This window comes from Abramis brama (assembly GCF_963993115.1).
Source record: "Abramis brama genome assembly, chromosome: 23".
NCBI classification, from domain to species: Eukaryota; Metazoa; Chordata; class Actinopteri; order Cypriniformes; family Leuciscidae; genus Abramis; species Abramis brama.
In genome coordinates this window covers 21,205,759-21,226,423 of record NC_139985.1, presented here as the reverse complement: position 1 = coordinate 21,226,423, position 20,665 = coordinate 21,205,759, and positions in this window count along the sequence as shown.

Genomic DNA, 20,665 nt, shown 5'->3' with positions numbered 1-20,665 from the left:
CAAATACAAAATAAGAATTGTTTATTACATATTTGATATTCATTTTTATACATACACTTCCATGCACATGGGAAAAAAAGCTAACTATAGATTAATATCAATGAATACACAAAAAATAGTATAATACATAAGCAACATGAATAATCAACCATGTATATACAATAGGCTATACAAGAAAAGACATCTCAACAAAATGCATGGAAACGCATATGTTCCACGAAATAAATCAATGTAAAAAAATTACATTTTGATTAATTAAAAATGTCCATCTTTACTTAACTTTAAAACATTTGTGTTTCAGTCCGATGGTTAGTCTGACATCACTGTTTCCAAGTCCAAAAGCTCTATCAGATGCCAAAAACAAACAAACAGTGCTAATATGCACTCATTGTGCTGTAATATTCCTGAAAATTATGATCCTAACCTTTATCTCTATACCGAAATCTTAGATGGTTAGTTATTCAGCTATTTTGAATCATAAAATGTTGAAGTCTGGGATGCCGTGAGACTGGAGACTGTAATGTACACTATGGCTTTTGAAAAGCTTAAATGTGTAACTTGAATCAACAGTGTTCATAAATGGTTGTTGAGTATTCTCATGAAACAAGATAGAGGAAGTAGAAGTAGAGGCTTCGACCCGGAAACAGTATTCCTTATGTTACAACAAGCAGAAAACATTTTCCATTAGTATTAAGGTGCAGTAAAATTATCTGTTGTTCTGTGAATGTTCACTGGTTAATTCCAGTCATTTCAATAAGAATTTACATGGTCGGCAATTTCGTTTGTGGTCAAAAATGTCACTATGGGACCAAGTTGGTGTGAGGTACTTAAAGAGTTAGAAAAGTGAAGAGGTGCCGCAGCTTCGATTTCCGTGTGTTTTTCCTCTTTTCTGGTGGATGGTCCAGGCACTTCAGCGATTTTCAGGTCTACAGGAGGATTTTTATTCTTGTTCAAACTTGTATTTCAGCTTACCGGGATCCCTGCAAAGTACAAAATTTACTGTTAGTAAGGTTATTAAAGTGATAGTTGTGAAATTTAAATAATTTCCTCAGCCTTGTGACGTTCCAAACCTGTTTGACTTTCTGTCTGTGGAACCCAAAAGCAGATCTCAGGCATAATGCAACCCCAGTCACCGATCGCTTACCAATCACTGCATGAAACAAGCAGAAAAAATTTGTGTAAATCATTCAGGAAACCATTCTTATGTACACTTGTCTAGTTCAATTCAATGCAACAATTTATGTAAAAATGGTTAAGCTCCAAAAATGTCCCAGAAAAGATCCTAAAAATAATCAATGAGTTCACAACTCATGTGTTATGGGTTGTGTTGTAAGTCTTCTGAAGCCATAATAGCTTTTTGTCGAAAAAGACTAAACTTGAAGTTATAATTCAGAATTAAAATGTCTTATATTCAAATGCAAATGATAAAGATATAAGAAAAAAATGCATAGCATTATTTGTGAACCAAACCTAATATTATTTTTCTGAGTAACATGAATGAGATTTGAGAGCATGAGGGAAGATTTTCAGAGAATAACTGATTAAAAAAAACACTAGTACACAGTCAAACAATACAATTTCACACAGAGAAAGTTCATAGTAATAAAGTACTTGCATGTGGTGCAGGTAACTTACTGTAATTCAATGTTGCCACTGAAATGTTCAGATTATTTTAGAAATGTAATGGTTGTTCTGGGGATACAAAAGAAAAAAAGCTGATTATTCACAATATAATATTTATTGACCAGTAAATGGCTTTAAAATTGTAACGTATTTGAGAGAATGGGGGCACATGTAGTAAGTAAAGTTAGGCTAAACAAAAACAGACCAAACTATAAACCTGCTTTTATTATTCATAACAAACTCCAATGACAGCAGGAATCAGCTAAATTATAGGCTATATCAGCAATTTGACGACACAGTTGTGCAGAATATGTTGAATTGAATGACTAAATCAATCTAAGACAATAAGTCAATAATTTCCATTTGTTAATTACATTAGATCAACGTAATGTTAGTTAGCATCGCGGCTAAAACCTTCATACCAGATACTGTGCAAAAACGAGTGGTAAACACTGTAAAAACGTAGTAATGTATAATAAATTTAATTTATATACAGTATATGTGTGTTTGAATATATAGTGAGTAGACTCTGTATTTATATTTATTTGCGAGTTTACAAACCTTGTAACGGAGAGCCGAACAAACGGCGGAAGCTTTGATGAGAGGAGCCGTTACTTTCAAACCCGATGACGTCAGTGGATACTATTGTTGTTGTTGCGCGCGAGCAGGGCGAGCATCACTGAAGTGACGACAGCAGAGGAATAGCAGCAGTTTCGTGACAGAATACAACTTTTCTCCTCCTGGTTCTTCTTCATAATATTATTATTATTTAGTGTTGTTTTTTAAGGTTTAAATTACTTAATAAAATAGCCTAGGCCTATACTAAATATATGTAACCCAAGTGAAAAAGACGTAGGCTACTGTTAAATGTATTAAAATGCATTAAAGTATATTTGTATTGTAGTAGGTCTACTAAAAACACACTCAAGCACATTAATACATTTAATAGTACGTCTTTTTCACCTGGGTATGTATACTGAATCAAACTTAAGTAGCCTATAATAATAATAATAATAATAGGACAATAATAATCTTATTCTGGCCTCACTGAACCATTGGGTTCCTCCAGATGCTGGCTTTAACATAAGAGATCTTCCAGGAACCACTTAAATGTTAAAAGATCTTCCAATAACCCTTTTATCGCATTCAGGTTCCTCTATTTTCCCCCAAAGCACTTCGAGGTCTCGTGGTAATGAAAAGGTGACTCCAGAACCTCTGAACTAAATACAAAGTGCTTAAAGGATCCCATAAGTTCCAGCAAGAACCTTAAATATTGTCAGTGCTCCTCCAGTAACCCTACTATAGGAGAAAGAGCTTTGAGGCACCTAAATTACATTTTGAAGTTCCTTGAGTATCCAACAGGATATTTGAGGCTCCTTTAGTTTTTACAGTAGGTATGATGCTGATTGGTCTGTAATTGTCCACTGACAATGGATCTCCATTTTTGAGAATTGGAACAACAGCAACTGACTTCCACACACTTGGAAATACTGCCTCAATAAAGGAGAGATTGACAATTTTGGTTACTGGTGTTAATAATGTGGAACTGAGTTCTTTCAGCATGCACAAATCTATGCCAAATATGTCTCTAGTTCTGGAAGCTTTTAGTGTTTTTATTGTCTGTAAGACTTCAGATTCTGTGACTGTGCCCAGGTTGAAAATTGGCTCTGAGTTATTTATCGGACAAATATTTAGATTGTTAGATGGTAAGCTTTGGGCAATAGTGGATACAGATTCAATAAAAAAATTATTGAAGGCATCTGCAACTTTGTTTTGTATTATTTGTAATTTGTCCATTTATCTTAATTTCTAAAAATTGTTTCCTTTTTGTGTCTTGTCCTACAAGTTTTTTAAGTTGGTTCCAAATTGTTTTAGAATCCCCTTTTGCATTTTCTATTATAGTCAAAAAAAAATCTGCTTTGGCCTTGCGTATAGCTTTAACAGTCTTATTCCTCAATGTTGTAAATAGATTTTTAGCACTAGCTGACTTAGTTTTAATTACATTTTTTAACGCACGATCCCTCTCTTTCATTAGTTTGAGTATGTCTGAGTTCATCCAGGGAAGTATGTTTTTATTGTGTTTGTGTTTAACTTTACAGCTAAAATCTTTAATTGTTCTCTCAATTGTCGCCACAAAAGATTCAGAATCCATTTCACAATTTGATCCAAACAATATGTGATCCCAGTCAATCCGCTGGACAGCACTATTAAATCCTTCCTGGCGGTTTTTGGGGATTCCAACAAACTCACGCTCTCTGACAGAATAATCAAATCTCTTTTTTGAGAGCTTTCTGGCCACAAGGATCAAATTGTGATCAGAAAGACCGGCTAACATATTGTATGATTTAAATATTCTCTCAGGTCGGTTGGTAAATGCCAAATCAATCTGGGTGCTGCTTGATGTGGTGATTCTTGTGGGCCCTTTGATCATTTGGACTAGATCAAATTTGTCAGTTATTTTTTTTAAGCTTTTTTAGCGCAGTTTTCCCCCGGAAATTGCGCTTGTTAACTCATGATTTCTGTTCTGTGCGTCTGTGCGCACCAATCTTGCACTTCTATCTACTCCTCAACCAGACCACCTAGAGACTTCGGGTTTTCGGCATTATGTTAAGGAAGGTCTAACCTCGGGAACGCACAAAAAATGTGGTGATATACCACAATGATTGTGAAAGACATTTGTGGTGATAGTATAATATTTAAGCCCAAACATTCCAGTTCATGATCATTCAGCCGTTGAATTTCCTGACACTGAATATTGTTTTTTATGTATATCATAACACCACCACCCTTTGCCCCTTCTCTGTCTCTCCTGAACATATTATAGCCAGGGATGTTAAGTGCTGCAGAGGGGGCATTGTTATAGAGCCAGGTCTCAGATAGACAGAGATAATCCAAATTTGAGTTAAGTAACAGGTGATTAACTTGATCTGTTTTTGACATGATGCTTCTTATATTTAAATGCCCACCCAGCAGACCTTTGGGTTTTGCTTTAGGGTCCCAAACTATTTTTGAGTTATTGACAGTTTGAAAGAACGCCCATTTCCGGTGTTTGGCTACCCCTGGATTGAGCCGCTTCCTGTTTATGGTCGTTACCATGGTGACGGAGCGGCCATTCAGGAAAGTTTGTTGTTGTTGTGTGTCTGGATCATGCCTCCCGCTCCCAAGCGAAGCCAAGGCTGTACCACGCTGTTGTCCCACGGACTCACTACTAAAGCTTCTGTCCGACGCACCGACACACACCCTCGGACCCGGAGTTTCATCATGCAGCGCCCCAACAGACCACCCCGGTACCGCGCCATCCACACCATCGCCCGCGCCTCCCCGAACAGACAGCTCGGCCACAGTTGACGACGGGGACAGAGGAAGGAGAGGATCAAGATATTGTGCAGAGGAACGCGGAGATGTACCTGAACGTACCTGCAAGGTATGAGTGGCGTGTTTGTCCTCTGAGCATGGGTTAGCCTCTCCTGGCGTCTTGAAGTGATGCGGGCCTGGGCACAGGTGGATGTCTCCGGATAACATCAAACATATGGCGATAATAAGTCCAGTTGTCAGCAATGATTGAGTCGGTGTTGTTGATTTAGTCTTCTTGGTAAACTTATTGTAAAGTAGTGGGTAGACCAAAGTCACAGCCAGTGTGTAGGTTCCATAGCCGGTGCTTGCTTTTGCCAAATCATTGTTTGTCTGTTTATATCCCAGATCTTCATATTTTGACGGGTTGTCATTTAAATTAAGCAGAGGAAAGATGTTACCAACCATCCGAACTGGATCAACATCTTTGCAATCTTGTGAGCAAACAATAGACTAGGAGCACTGTGACAGCCCCTCTCCCACCTGCAGCCATCTTTCAGCCATCAGTGACGAGAAGACCCTTGTTGAGACCGCTTTTGGCTTAACACAAAAGGGGAGTGTGCTTGTTTGCCAGCAGCCTATATTCCCAACAAAGTCAGTCAAGATGCACCAAGATCCGCCACCTTACCCACCGCTGCCTCTTGGGGAGTACAGGCTTGCCCCAACAGAGGCACGTGTGCACTGAGGAGGAGCACTTCCATCTGAAAAGCTTGATGGTCACACTGGACATAGCCTATAAGATTGAGGCGGCAACAAGAGAGCAGGCAGCAGACTAGGAGTGGCATCAGCTCCGTAGGCCTAGGATCACCTCCTCACGTTTTAGTGAGGTGTGTTTTGTGAGGGGAGAGAGCTCTGCAGAGTCTCTTGCAGAAAGAATCCTCAAAGGAACAAGGCAGACTGCTGAGATGAGAAGAGGTGCAGACATGGAGTTTGAGGCGGCAATGGAGTACTGCAGGATGAAAGATATCAACTACACACCCTGTGGCCTCGTCATCCACCCTGATGCCCCTTGGCTTGGTGCCTCACCAGATGGCTTGATTTTTGATCCAGTTGCACAGCCACCATTTGGACTAGTTGAGATAAAGTGCCCTAATGTAAAAAACTATGTGAACTGTAAATACCTTTGAATGCAGAATGGCACTTTGGCTCTCCGTGAAAGCCACTCACACTACTGGCAGGTGCAGGGTCAACTGTTGATCACTGGCCTGAAATGGTGCGACTTTGTGATTTGTGCCCAGGAAGACATGCGTATGCAGCGTATCTATGTTGACCCGAAGGTAACAGTAGTCATCAGAGAGAGAGTGGACCAGTTTTACTTCTATGTGTACATGCAGAAGTACCTGTTTGTCTCCAAAAGAGATTACTGATTGATGCAACTGATAAAGAGGTAACATGTTCGTCAAACGGTTACACAGTAATTGTTACATAAATAGGTACTGTATATTTTACAATGAACAAAGACAAAAATGATTTTTTCACAAAGATTTATTTGTCATTGACAAAATAATTACAACATTAAAACATTTCATATACAACATGTCTCATTGTGATTATATGGTGTTTATAAAAGAGGTTTTCTCATTTCATATTTTACTGTATGCATTGTTTGATTACACACATTTTACTAAATATAAAAGTTAAGATTTTATACAAATTGAACCAGTCAAAGTAAAAAAATTATCAATAATAATCATTAAAATAATAATAATAAATTATAGTATATGTATAAAAGGTGTATAAAATCTGCAACATTAGAGAATCCCGTTATTGTTGAAATTGTTGTGATGTGTTATTGTTTATCACACACAAAAGAAACAGAATCGAGGGAAGCCCATTGTCAGTTTGGCAAGCAGATCTGAGACAAGCATATTGACAGGCTATTCAGTGTGCAAGTATACAGAGAGGCTGGCTCAGTAAGGTCAACTAGTCAGTTCTTTGGCCCAAGCCTTTACCAGTGGCTTGTTTTGATAGTTTAGTAGGAGGCAGGCTACCGCAAAAAGCTGGTTGATACTGCCAGCAATAGTCAGGGGGATAACAGTGTCAAAAAGTTTGTTCTCTTTGATGCGCCTAATTGTCCTCTCCACGTGTATCCTTAATCGTGCAATGTCCTGAGTGACCAGCACTTCATCATGAGACAACTGGGACTTTTTACTTAGAAAAGATGGTCTGTAAACTTTGCAGGTCACTAGGTCATCGATTCTGAATCCCTTGTCCACCATTACAGCCATCTCTTTATCCAAAAGAGGGATAATGTCAGATGTCTTAACAGTTCTTTGTCACTGATTGAGCCAGAATACAATGAGGAAACAAAAGTAACAGCACCATGCGGTGACACGCCTATCATTCCTTTCAGGATAGTGTGGGATTTATACTGTGAAAACATCTCACTCTGTAAGAGTAAAGATGAAGGCATCTGACATCTCATCTCTGTACAGTCAATAAGGACTTGGGTGTCAGAGTACTTGCTGAACACACTTGGCATTGTGGCTCTAACTGACTCTGGAGACATCCATATCCCAACAGCTCCCAATAAGGTGTACAAAAAATTTACCCAAGTTGAGATTATCCTGCTGACTGTGGACTGATGTATGTTAAAACGATCACCCAGATCTTTCTTCTTCAGAACCAGTGACAGGTACACCAAGAACAGGAACAGTTCATTATCATTGGAAGGCATCAGCTCTGGTTGAATTGAATTAAATAGCAGTGTTCTCTTGGGTGCTGATTTATCAACAAACTGCTTTTTAAAACAAAATGATGTAGTATGAACTATGCCTACCGGTTGACGAGGTGGATCAGTGGCCTTGTCGGGAGCTGCTGTTGTGCTGGAAGTAGATTATCGTGTACCAACATGCACAATTCTCCTTGTTGCAGGTTCAATCAGTCTCCAAAATGCCTGTAAATGGCGGTAACTGGCAAATCTGAAAGAGTGAATGAAAATTATTATTTTTAAATCAAAGCATAACTCATTGCCCTAGTTAGATCTAATCCAAAATGTAATCACCTTGTTTTAAAGATGAGTTAATGTCAATTCTGATTTTATTAATGTACTTTAATTTGTCCTGTTATTTTTTACTTTTATTTATTACTATACAGGAAAAGATTAAAAGTAACTCACAGTGTGCCCACATAAAAGAGTTGCTTTCATATGTCATTCAGTAAAAATAAAGGTCAATGAATATGAACACAACTTAGGTCTGCAACAAAGTCATAACCACAAAGGTATACAAGCTAAATATATCATATGACACAATACGTACTTGGTATAGAATCTGATGTCATCATCCAATGCTGAAAACCTCTCCAAGCCAAACGACTGCTTCAGTGAAACCTCCTCCAGCCTCTTTTGCAGCTCTTCTATCACCAGCTGCTGGGCCTCGAGTTTCTCGCATGCTGTATCCAAAGCTGATGATCCTGGTTTTGCATCATAATCGTGGCACTGAAGCAACAATTCAACATCCATCTCTTCCTCTTCAATTAATTCCTCCTCTGGTCGTGGTGTTCTCTCCCAGACACTTGGTCTGGCTGCTGGCAGAGAGTAGTCGTTCCAGGCAAACAACACAGGCACAGACCCCTCTTTCAAGCGTCGTCACTCTCCTTGAATAATATCCGTGGTGACGAAATGTCTACTACAGACTGTCGTGGTCCTCTTAATTACTAAATTCTTACGTCTCACATTGTGTATCCATGATTTTTTAAAGGATACATCCTTTGGGAAGTGATGGAAGCTTACGGTGGAGTTGAACTTCCCTGACATTGTGCATTGCGGTACACAGCAGAAATCACTGTTTGGATTCTCCCACTTCTAGTACTTAATTCGTCTTTACAAAGACATTTTTTCTTCACTAACATTCAGATATTAAAATCTAATAAAACGTAAATAATAAGTAATAGCTAGCTAGGTTAGCATAACGTTAGCTATCGCTGTCAGTCCATTACTGTAAGCTAATAACGTAATACTGTATCAGTAACGTTCTTTTTCTCACTGATGATCTGATATGAACACAAGATAATCATTTTAACCAATTAAAAGAACAAAGTGATGAAGTGAAAACGTATTATTGCCGTCAGTTCATTTACTTCAATCGTACTGCTACCAGAGACACTGCTATTACCGCACTACTTTGAAAAGCGGAAGTAATGAGACCTGGTTTCCGGTTTGGTCATGTGACGTTCGACATAAAGCGTATTAACTCTTCTACTTACTGAGTGAAAAATCACAATGGACCTTGGGATCGCCCCATACAGTGAAGTCAGCATTATTAATTTAGAGGATTTAATAAATAAATAAAAATTAAATTAAAAAAACTTTGATTAATGGAGCAAAATCGTAGCATATTATATATATTTATTAACATAAACAAACCTCCAATAAAAATATGTTATCCAGCATGCTCTAGTTAAAGGAGAACTCCAGTCAATTTTAACATTGAGGTCATTTTTTTTAAAATTTGGAGTGCTGTCAATACAGAGAACAACGACAAAAATCGGTGTTGCCTACACCATGTTATCCTCTTTTTAAAATTTGCACCCTGTTGACTTGAATGGGGCAAGTTTTAAACCTGCTTTTAGCCTCTTAACATCCTTGATGTGTCATTACAAGTGCACAGCCAATGTGAGTGATTCCTTCAGAGTGAACACGGGTGAATCTGACTGCAGTAGATGTGAAAGATATGAATAAAAATGATGTTATTTCAGCCAGCACACATACCTGTATTTACATCCTGTTTTCGGTCGAAGTCCATAGTAATCGATTGTCGAGTTCACGCGCATGATCATAGGTAACTAAACCTATGCGCGTGAACTCGACAATCGATTACTATGGACTTCGACCGAAAACAGGAAATGTCTAGAAATGTCAGAAGTCTAGTGATGGTGCTTTCTGTAACGTTATCAAGCGTAAGTGATAAATCCCATTTGACATTTGTGCTGGCTACTGTATACAGGCCACCAGGGCACCATACAGATTTTATCAAAGAATTTGCTGATTTTCTATCAGATACTGGCTGCAGATAAAGTCCTAATTGTTGGTGATTTTAATATCCATGTAGATAATGAAAAAGACGCATTGGAATTAGCATTTACAGACATTCTAAATTCTATTGTAGTTAGACAGCACGTGTCAGGACCTACTCATTGTCGTAATCATACTTTAGATCTAATATTGTCACATGGAATCAATGTTGATGCTGTTGAAATTCTGCAGCAGAGCGATCTCAGATCATTATTTAATCTCATGTATACTTAATTTAGCCAAGGTTGCAAAGCCGACTATGTGTTATAAATATGGTAGAACTATAAATTCTGCCACTAAAGATTGCTTTATAAATAATCTTCCTGATCAGTTTAATCTCGTCAGCATCCCAGATAGCTTAGAAGAACTCGATGTTGCAACAGATATGATTGACACTCTTTTCCAGCACTTTAGACACAGTTGCTCCATTGCGCTTAAAGAAGATTAAAGGAAATAGTCCAACACCGTGGTATAACGAGAACACTTGGGCCCTAAAGAGAGCAGCCAGAAAAATGGAGCGTAGCTGGAAGAAAACAAAATTAGAAGTTTTTCGCATTTCGTGGAGAGAGAGCACTATTGCGTACAGAAAGGCCTTAAAAACTGCTAGATCTGCTTATTTTTCAACTCTTTTAGAAGAAAACACACACAACCCTAGGTATTTATTCGAAACAGTGGCTAAATTAACGAAAAATAAAGCTCCAACACCGGACGTTTCCAAACAGCACAGCAGTAATGACTTTATGAACTTCTTTACTTACAAGATTGATATTAGAGAGTAAATTATAACTATGCAACCATCCACTACAGTATCACATCAGACAGTGCATTGTCTCCCTGAGAAAAAAATAATTAATTCATTTCTATAGGAGAGGAAGAATAGTCTAAACTCATTAAACCATTTAAATCAACAACATGTATGTTAGACCCTATACCGACTAAGCTATTGAAAGAGATGCTTCCAGAGGTCATATATCCTCTTCTTAATATTATTAATTCATCTTTGTCACTAGGATATGTACCGAAAACTTTTAAGCTGGCTATTATTAAACCTCTTATTAAAAAAACGCAAATTGATCATAGAGAATTAGTCAATTACAGGCCGATCTCGAATCTACCTTTTCTGTAAAAGTTAATAGAAAAGGCAGTATCCTCACAACTATGTTCCTTTTTAGAAAGAAATTGTATCTGCAAGGATTTCCAGTCAGGATTTAGACCATATCATTGTACTGAGACTGCTCTCATTAGAGTTACAAATGATTTGCTCTTATCATCCGATCGTGGTTGTATCTCTCTAGTAGTGTTACTGGATCTTAGTGCTGCATTTGATACCAAAGACCACAACATTCTTATAAATAGACTCGAAAATGATGTTGGCATTAGTGGAATTGCATTAGCATGGTTCAAATCATACTTATCTGACCGCAGCAGATTATTTTGTAGCAGTAAATGAAAAAAAAGTTCAGTATGGAGTACCACAAGGCTCAGTACTAGGGCCGTTGCTGTTCACCCTGTACATGCTACCCTTGGGAGATATAATTAGGAAGCATGGAATTAGTTTTCACTGTTATGCTGATAATACTCAGAATTATATTTCTTCACGCCCCGACGAAATGCACCAATTCACAAAATTAACGGAATGCATAGCTGATATTAAAATTTGGATGACTAGTAATTTCCTACTACTTAATTCTGAAAAAACTGAGTTTCTAATTATTGGACAAAAAACCTCAGACAGTATTCTGGGTTAATACGTGCAAACAATTGATGGCTGCTCTTTCAAGTCTTCGTCATCAGTTAGGAACCTGGGTGTGCTTTTTAATACCAATCTTTCATTTGAAAGCCACGTTTCTAGCATCTGTAAAACCCATCTTAAAAATATATCTAAATTACAACATATGCTTTCAATGAAAAATGCGGAACTGTTAGTTCATGTGTTCATGACCTCAAGGCTTGATTATTGTAATGCTCTACTAGGTGGTTAGTATGACCGTATTAGCCCCGTTCTGTCAAAACTGCATTGGCTCCCTAATAAACATTGTATAAATTTTTATTTATTGCTGACTACTTACAAAGCACTAAAGGGTTTAGCTCCCCAGTACTTGAGCAAGCTCTTAACGCATGATAGTCCTTCACATCTACTGCGATCTTAAAATTCTGGCCAGTTGATAATACCTAGAATATCAAAATCAACTGCAGGCGGTAGATCCTTCTCCTATTTAGCACCTAAACTTTGGAACAGTCATCCTAAAATTGTCCGTGAAGCAGACACACTCTGTCAGTTTAAATCTAAACTAAAAAAGCATCTCTTTTACCTGGCATTCATTTAGAACATTATACATTTCTGTTATTCTAATCAGTTAAATGATTATTAAGCTGCATAGATTAGGTCAGCCAGAACCGGGGACACTTCCTATAACACCTGATGTACTCGTTACATCATAAGAAGAATGGCATCTACACTAATGTTAGTCTTTCTGTGTATTCCTAGGTTTACTGAAGTCAGCCGAATCCGGACCCATCCACTTCCGCCTGGACCCATCCACAACGCATCCCTGATGTGCCAGCCTCATCCTGAAGGCGTCATCGACACGACAGCCATCGGCACTGATCCTCAATAAACTCGTCTCCATACCGGTGTGATGACTCCGACTTCCACTGGATAAATATTCTGAATGTTCTGATCCAAACTGACTTCTGACCTGTATTGCTGCCTAAATCATAATCATACACTGTTCATTCGTTGGCCAGAGAAGAACTGGCCCCCGACTGAGCCTGGAGCCACATTGGCATGTGATAATTATAATGATAATATAATGAGCAGAAGGTGCGTTGCATCTTTGTCTTTCGCTTCGAAGCCAGATGGTGAATGCTGTTCCTGCTCTGCAATCTTATCTTAGAGTGTTTTACCTTAAAAAATGAGTCTGTTTCTTCAGGAGAACGCCTCTTCAAGCTGGTGTTGGTGTAACAGCGCAGACAGCGCTGGCCGCGATCTCACAGAGAGCAAAACAGCTGTTTTCACCGCTCAGAATGTTGCGCCTTCAATGAGAATGTGAATTGTTCACATCAGGCTTGCACTATCGTCCTATTTGTGTAGCCGTGGTCATCCCTGGGTGCCTCAGCACCAGAGTGAGCAGTTTCTTGAAAGAGCATACATGGTTTGGCACTGCGTCTTTTTCAAGATGTCATTCAAACTGTGTGTTTCTGTCCTCATTTGACGGCCACGATCACTGTTTCACATGCCTGCGCTTAAGTGGGTTGAGACTGCGTTCGTGGGTGGTTCATGTTCTCTCATGAGAGCATGACAACGTTGCCATGTTATTCCACGTTCACGTTCACTGTCTCGCATGCCTGGCAGCTTTCGAAAGGGATTACTGGTCCTTCTCATGAGGGACCAAGCATTTCATTCAGGGCTCCAGGGGAGGATCAGATGTCGATCGCTGCATCGGAGAGAGGGCTGTTACGCTCTGGAAATGAAGATGATGCTGAGTTCCCACTATAATGGTGTGTGTGTTCATGCTGAATCAGATTTGACAGCCACCCTTTCCCGGGCTACTCTGGGGGTGCAGTGCAACGCGTAATCGCCTTGCCCTGCCCCGTGCCTGCCCGGAAGTGTGTGAATAAATTTGGCAGTATGGAAGCAAAGCTCCATACTCTAATAGCTCTTAACGCATTATAGTCCTTCACGTTTACTGCGATCTCAAAATTCTGGCCAGTTGATAATACCTAGAATGTCAAAATCAACCACAGGCGGTAGATCCTTTTCCTATTTAGCACCTAATCTCTGGAACAGTCTTCCTTGCATTTTTCAGGAAGCAGACACTCTCTGTCAGTTTATATCTAGACTAAAAACACATCACTTTAACTTGGTATACACAACACATTATCAATTTCTATAATTAAAATAATTTTAATAATTGTTAGGCTGCATAAACTAGGTCAGCCAGAACCAAGAACACTTCCTATAACACCCAATGTATTCGTTACATCATAAGAAGAATGGCATCTACGCTAATATTAGTCTCTTTTTTAATCCCGAGGTTTACCGTAGTCAGCCAGATCTGGCTAGTCCGTATCCAGATCAGATGGAGGACCTGCACCTAGATTCGACCACAACGCATCCCTGTAGTGTCAGCAGAGGTTGTGTCAACTAGACTATCACCTGTGAAGGCCTCATTGACCCAACAGACAGTGGCACAGATCCTCAACAAACCCGTCTCTGTCACGGTTTATGAATGCATTGTTTCCTGCTTGTCTCGTGTTTATGTTGTTACATGTGTGTGGGTGTGTGTGTGTGGGCGTGACCGGCAATCATCGTTTATCAGAGCACAGCTGATATCACTCACGGCGCCAGCTGCAGTTAATCCTCTCATCTTTAAATACTCACCCAATTCTCATCTCCTTTATCAGATCGTTGTATGAGGTCCTCCGTGCTGCATGTCTGTCCGTTCCTGTTCCTGTTGGCGGTCTCCAGTCTTGTTATTCATTGTTCTCGTTCAGTGTTTTCCTGTGGATTACTTCATCGTGTGGATTTCTCTTCGTCACTCACCAACGCACTCAAATCTCATCTGTCTTGTACTGACCATCAAAGTCCCTGCGCCACCTGCCATCAGCCGGAGCTTAATTTTCTCTGTTAACTTTTCTCAATAAAGAGTTTTACTTGCAATTGCTTCCTCTCTTTCATCATGACAGTCTCCATACCAGCGTGATGAATGTGATCTTTAACCAGATGGTACTTGATTCAAAATTTTGAATGTTCCGATCCTATCTGACTTCTGATCTGTAGTGCTGCCTGAATCATAATCATGCACTGTTTGTTTGTTGGCCAGAGGAGAACTGACTGAGCCCGGTTTCTCCCAAGGTTTTTTTTTTCTCCGTTCTGTCACCTGATGAAGTTTGGGGTTCCTCTGGCTTGCTTAGTCGGGGGACACTTATGATCTACTATCACTACTGATCTGCCTGCATTGACAACAATGTACGAGAACTGAACTGAGCTGGACAATGACATCACTGTTTTCTCCAGTATTGATAAATGAACTAAATTAATGATTTTTTTTACAACGGAAATAAATCAACACTGAACTTATTTAAGCTGGACAATGACACAATTTTCATCTAGAGCTGTTGTATGTTAGTGAACTAGGTGTCGCTGGGGGTTAAGAAAGGAAAATAACCATTGAAGAAGCATTGGGGAAAAGTAGCATACATAGTTGTGCCGTTGCATTAGACTAAAAGATTAATGCATTAGATTAAAAGTATGCTACTTCATCATACTTTTCTGTGTCTAATTTCATCTGTACAAGACACAACAAATTTGCAGATGAGGATGCTGAATGCCTGCGCTTAAGTCAAGTCAAATCACCTTTATTTATTTAGCACTTTTTACAATACAGATTGTTTTAAAGCAGCTTTACAGAGATTTGTAAACACAAACAAAGTTTGTTTCAAGAAGAAAATAGCGTCACAGTCCAGCTTAAGTAAGTTCAGTGATGGTTCATTTTTGTTGTAAAAAGTTATTAATTTTGTTTATTTTTTCTATATATATATATATATATAGCCGTTCTGGAGAAACCCGTGAGGTCATTGTCCAGCTCAGTTCTCATATAATGGTGTCAATGCAGGCAGATCAATAATATTGTTGAATATTAAAGGGGTGGTTGAATGTGATTTCACTTTTTTAACTTTAGCTAGTGTGTAATGTTGCTATTTGAACATATACATCTGCAAAGTTACAACGCTCAAAGTTCAATACAAAGGGAGATATTTGCTTTTAAAGAAATCAGTTTCTAAGAACTACAGCAAACGGCCGGTAGGGACTACAAGACATTCCTCCAGGGTTAGTGACATCACTAACCTCAACATTTACATAAACCACTCCTCTGGGAACACAATAAATAAAGGGGGCGAGGCAATTTTATGTTGCTTTGGAGAAGAGTTGTTGTGGTAGTAGAGTGTCGTTGCTGCCATGCCGTCGAAACGCTGCTATTTTCACCCAGATTGCAGGTCCACTTTGTTTAGTCTTCCTAAAGACGGTGGAGTTAGGGAGCAGTGGTTACAATTTATTTTTAACTCGGTCCCTCATAATTACAATCCAAATGTCGCTCTCTGTGCTGCACATTTTCCGGAGGAAAGCTTCATCAATCTTTGCGAGTTCAATGCAGGATTCGCACAATGGCTTGTCCTGAAAGATGGAGCAGTTCTAACTTTAAAAACAGAAGCTGTTGTTTACGAGCCACAACCTGTAAGTATGATTTTTTTGTTGATGTGTTTTCATGTAATAGTTCGTATTGTTAATTGTATGTTGTAGCAAGGAAGTAAACGAAGGACAACGCTGTTTGGCTCCACAAACCAGTTTGTTAAATGCTAATTCATACTTATCCGACAAACACATACAAACTTCTGTTTAATATCACCAGCGCAGAGAACTTGGAATGTTTGTGGTTGTCGTTTATGTGATCAGTGTAAATTATTCTTTGATTATAGCTTTTATGTATTGTTTATCTACAGGCATGCTAAACATGGTTTTGTGTTTGATTTGGCTACTGTTGTAAAGCCAATGTTTAGTGTTCGTATTGGGTTAATAGTTCTGGCGACAGATATTTGGCTACAATCTTCTAAAAATGCAAAAGTAACAGTGCCATATAGTCAGTAGCGATCACAATAGATCTGCAGTCTTTACAACAAAAAAATTAAATTAAAATAAAAATCCCTTTGAGGACTGTAGTATAATTTGTTAGAACGATTATATGAAATTCTTGTGTATGAAGCTTATTTTTTGTGGTCTAATGATTATTATCCAGCAATTCAGTTTTTCATTATTATTTTACATGTCAAATGTATATATTTCTCTTATTTGATCATTGATTACATATTGTCATTATTTTTTACAGACAACATCTCAGCAGGGTCCTAGTTCCCAAGAATTCCCCACTACATCTACACTTCATGAAGTTGGATGTCAGTCAAGTCAAGTCAAGTCAAGTCAAGTTTATTTATATAGCGCTTTTCACAATACAGATTGTATCAAAGCAGCTTCACAGTATTAAATTAAAATAATACATCAATGCTTGTTTCTAGTGGAAAATGTCCACGTTTGGTAATGCTGATCAATAGTATTGTTGATTGATTAATTAAATTAAATATCCCAAATATCCCCAACTTGAGCAAGCCAAAGGCAACAGTGGCAAGGAGCCGAAAAACTCCACCAGGTGACCTAATGGAGAAAAAAAAAACCTTGGGAGAACCCAGGCTCAGTCGGGGGCCAGTTCTCCTCTGGCGTTTATGAACTAGAGGTTGGATTTAACTGTAAGATTAAAAGTATTATATGAATGCCTGGCTGAAAAGATGCGTCTTTAATCTAGTTTTAAACTGGGAGAGCGAGTCTGAGCAACGAACAGTATCAGGAAGACTATTCCAGAGTTTTGGAGCTAAATGTGAAAATGCTCTCCCTCCATTGGTGGATCTGGATATCCTAGGTATGACCAAAAGCTTCGAATTTAGTGATCTTAAAGAGCGCGATGGATTATAGGGCGATAGAAGATCCGTTAAATAGACTGGAGCTAAACCGTTTAGGGCTTTATAAGTCAGTAGCAATACCTTGTAATTAATACAGAACTTTATAGGTAACCAATGTACAGTAGTGATGATAAAATTGGTGTTATATGATCATATTTCAGACCCTATAGAGACTGAAACTGTGGGCACAGAGATAAAGCCAAAGATGCGATCAGTGGGCACACAACTTTCAATGGGTACATTGAGCAATTTCCACTTAAGGAGCTAATGTATGAAATACAGACACTAAATGTGTTTATGTATTACTTTTTCATATTCAGTACTAGTACATATTGTTTTTTAATTATAAATTGTTATGCTGGCTATTGAAAATTATGTGCATTAGAAAGTGGCTTATGTGTCTCCCTGCGAAATTGTTTTGTAATAGCATGACAGATGGTTTTGAGTAATTGTATTTTTACAAAAAAAAAATTGAACTTGTAGGCATTCAAGCAACATTTGGTCATGATGTGGGCACTCAAACAACTGTCATGTTGCCTGTCATTGTGCAGCTGTCTTCAACAGCAAGATACCTCATTTGCTGTTAGATGAGGAGGAAGAGGAAGAATCAGAATTACACGTCGGACCCAATGACTCCACATATAACCCCGATTCTGTTGTCACTGAGGAATCTGAATTGGCGTAAGTTAAAATATACATATTTACACACATTTTTACCAATACATTTCTGTTTAAAAATATATATATGCCATGAAAGCAACTTCCTAATATGTATTTTTTATATTACTTTAGGATAGATCCACAGCCCGACTACAGCGATAACAAATACATTGTTTTTGAAAGCTCTCTTAGAGAGCTGTTTGTGTCCAGTCCAATTTGTAAAATGAAGAGTGACGTCCAGAGCAGACGAAGGGGGACTTTTGTTGCATTCACCCAGCTTTGTGAAAAGTGTAACTACCACAGACAGTGGCAGAGCCAGCCCGTTGTAGGGAGTACCCCACTTGGAAACCTGCTATTGTCTGCTGCAACGTATTTTACCGGTGGATCTTTTAAACAGCTACAGAAGGTATTAAAATTACAATAAAATTCATACTAAAATTACTGTGTTGTTTCACTATGTATTTATATCAGTCTTTTAATTTATATGTTCATAGATTTTCAAGGCCATGAAGCTCCAGATGATTCATTTTGCTACTTTTAGGAATCATGCCAGGAATTTATTTGAGCCTACCATCGTACACAAGTGGAACAGAGATCAACTGAATCTTATAAGGCAGCTGCAAGAGGGAGGAAATGTTGCAGTGGCTGGAGACATGCGTGCTGACACACCAGGTACATTTAGACTATTTAAAAAAGGTCACACTGTTTATTTTATAGTCTTTGGACTTTCCTAAAATATTATAATACTGATGTTCTCATTAATGTTCTATTTCTGATTATGATGTTTACAATAGGACACTCAGCCAAATTTGGCAGCTACACCATGATGCACATGGAAACCAACACAATTCTGGATCTTCAACTAATTCAGGTTAGTAATTCCTAAGCATTTATCAAAAATCGTTACATTTTCTTTAATCTGTTACTGTTTATACTCCTATATTTGAAATGCTGTGTACCCAACAACAGAGCAACGAAGTTGGTGGCAGTTACCATTATGGAAAAGGAGGGATTAAAGTGTTGTCTCGATAAGCTGGAGTCTAATGGTTTAGCTGTTGACTATATAGTCACTGATCGCCATCCGCAGATTCAAAAGTACCTGAGGGAACGCAATATCACTCAGTTCTATGACGTGTGGCACTTTGAGAAAGGTAATTATTTATCTTTGTGTTTTTAATCAGTAACACTTCATAATAATGGTCCGTCATTAATAAGTAACTATGCAGGAAGTAATGAAGGACTAATGAGTAGTTCTACATTAACACTTCAGCTACTACTATTAACTAATAAAGAAACAAGCTTAACTAATCAGTAAGTAATATAAAATGTAGGAGATTATTCCCTATTAGGTAATCAATAATTACTTAATGAGATTAGCTTCATTAATAACTATTAACTAACTGACAAATTATAAAGAATATTATTGTGTGTCTGAGACGTAATCAGTCATCATTTTTACTATGAAAATAGTCACATTTTTACTATGAAAATGGTCATCACTATTTACTCAAGTCAAGTGTTACCTAGTCACTATGCAGGAACTACTAGTGATCTGGACCATTATTTTAAAGTGAAAACATCTTTTTCACTTTAAAATAATGGTCCAGATCACAAGTAGTCCTTGAAGAGTGACTAGGTAACACTTGAGTAAGTAGTGATGAATTTTATGACCACGTTGAAGGTAAAAAAAAGATAATTGCTAACGTCTCAGACACAATAATGTTGTGATTAGTAATTAATTAGTAATTCTTTATAAGTTGTCATAATTACTTATTAGTTCTGATGCCAATCTCATTAAGTAACTATTGATTACCTAATAAGGAACTATCTTAGTCCTAAATTCGATATTACTTACTGATTAGTTAATATTGTTTCCATATTAGTTAATAGTAGTAGCTAAGGTGTTAAAGGGTCATGACACCCTAAACCAAAATTTCTGAGATTTTAACAGAGGTATGTGTGTTGAACACCATTGAAGACAAAGTTAGCATCTGTTAGATTTAATAGTAGGGGGAAAATGGTTAAATTTTAGTTTTTTTCCGCTATTTTCGTCTTCCGGGTTTAAAATCTTCATCGTGTCCACGTCACAGACTATGACATGGCAGAGCACTATAGTACTCTGATGACTCATCGGTGTCTCATAATTATTAATGAGACTGAGTTTTTTTATCCAATGAGAAGACACTTTCTATTAATTATTCATGACACCACGTGGATCTTTCCAATGACAGACATGTCAAACTATGATATCGCCTATCGCGTAGTAGATGAGAGAGGTAATGATGGGACGCGCGTTTGTTTTCGTGGTGCAAAAGTTCCAGTGCATCTTTCCCCGCGATGCTGCCAGGGCTAGACTCTGACTGCGGGCGGCTGGTTGGCCATCAACCACGGACACATCTAAACTATGTAGCAACCGTACAACTGGAGAATGGTGGACTTCGGCCTTGTACACCAATGCAGGTTTCGTCTTGCGAGTGATGCGGTCCCGAGGACTTTTCTATCGCT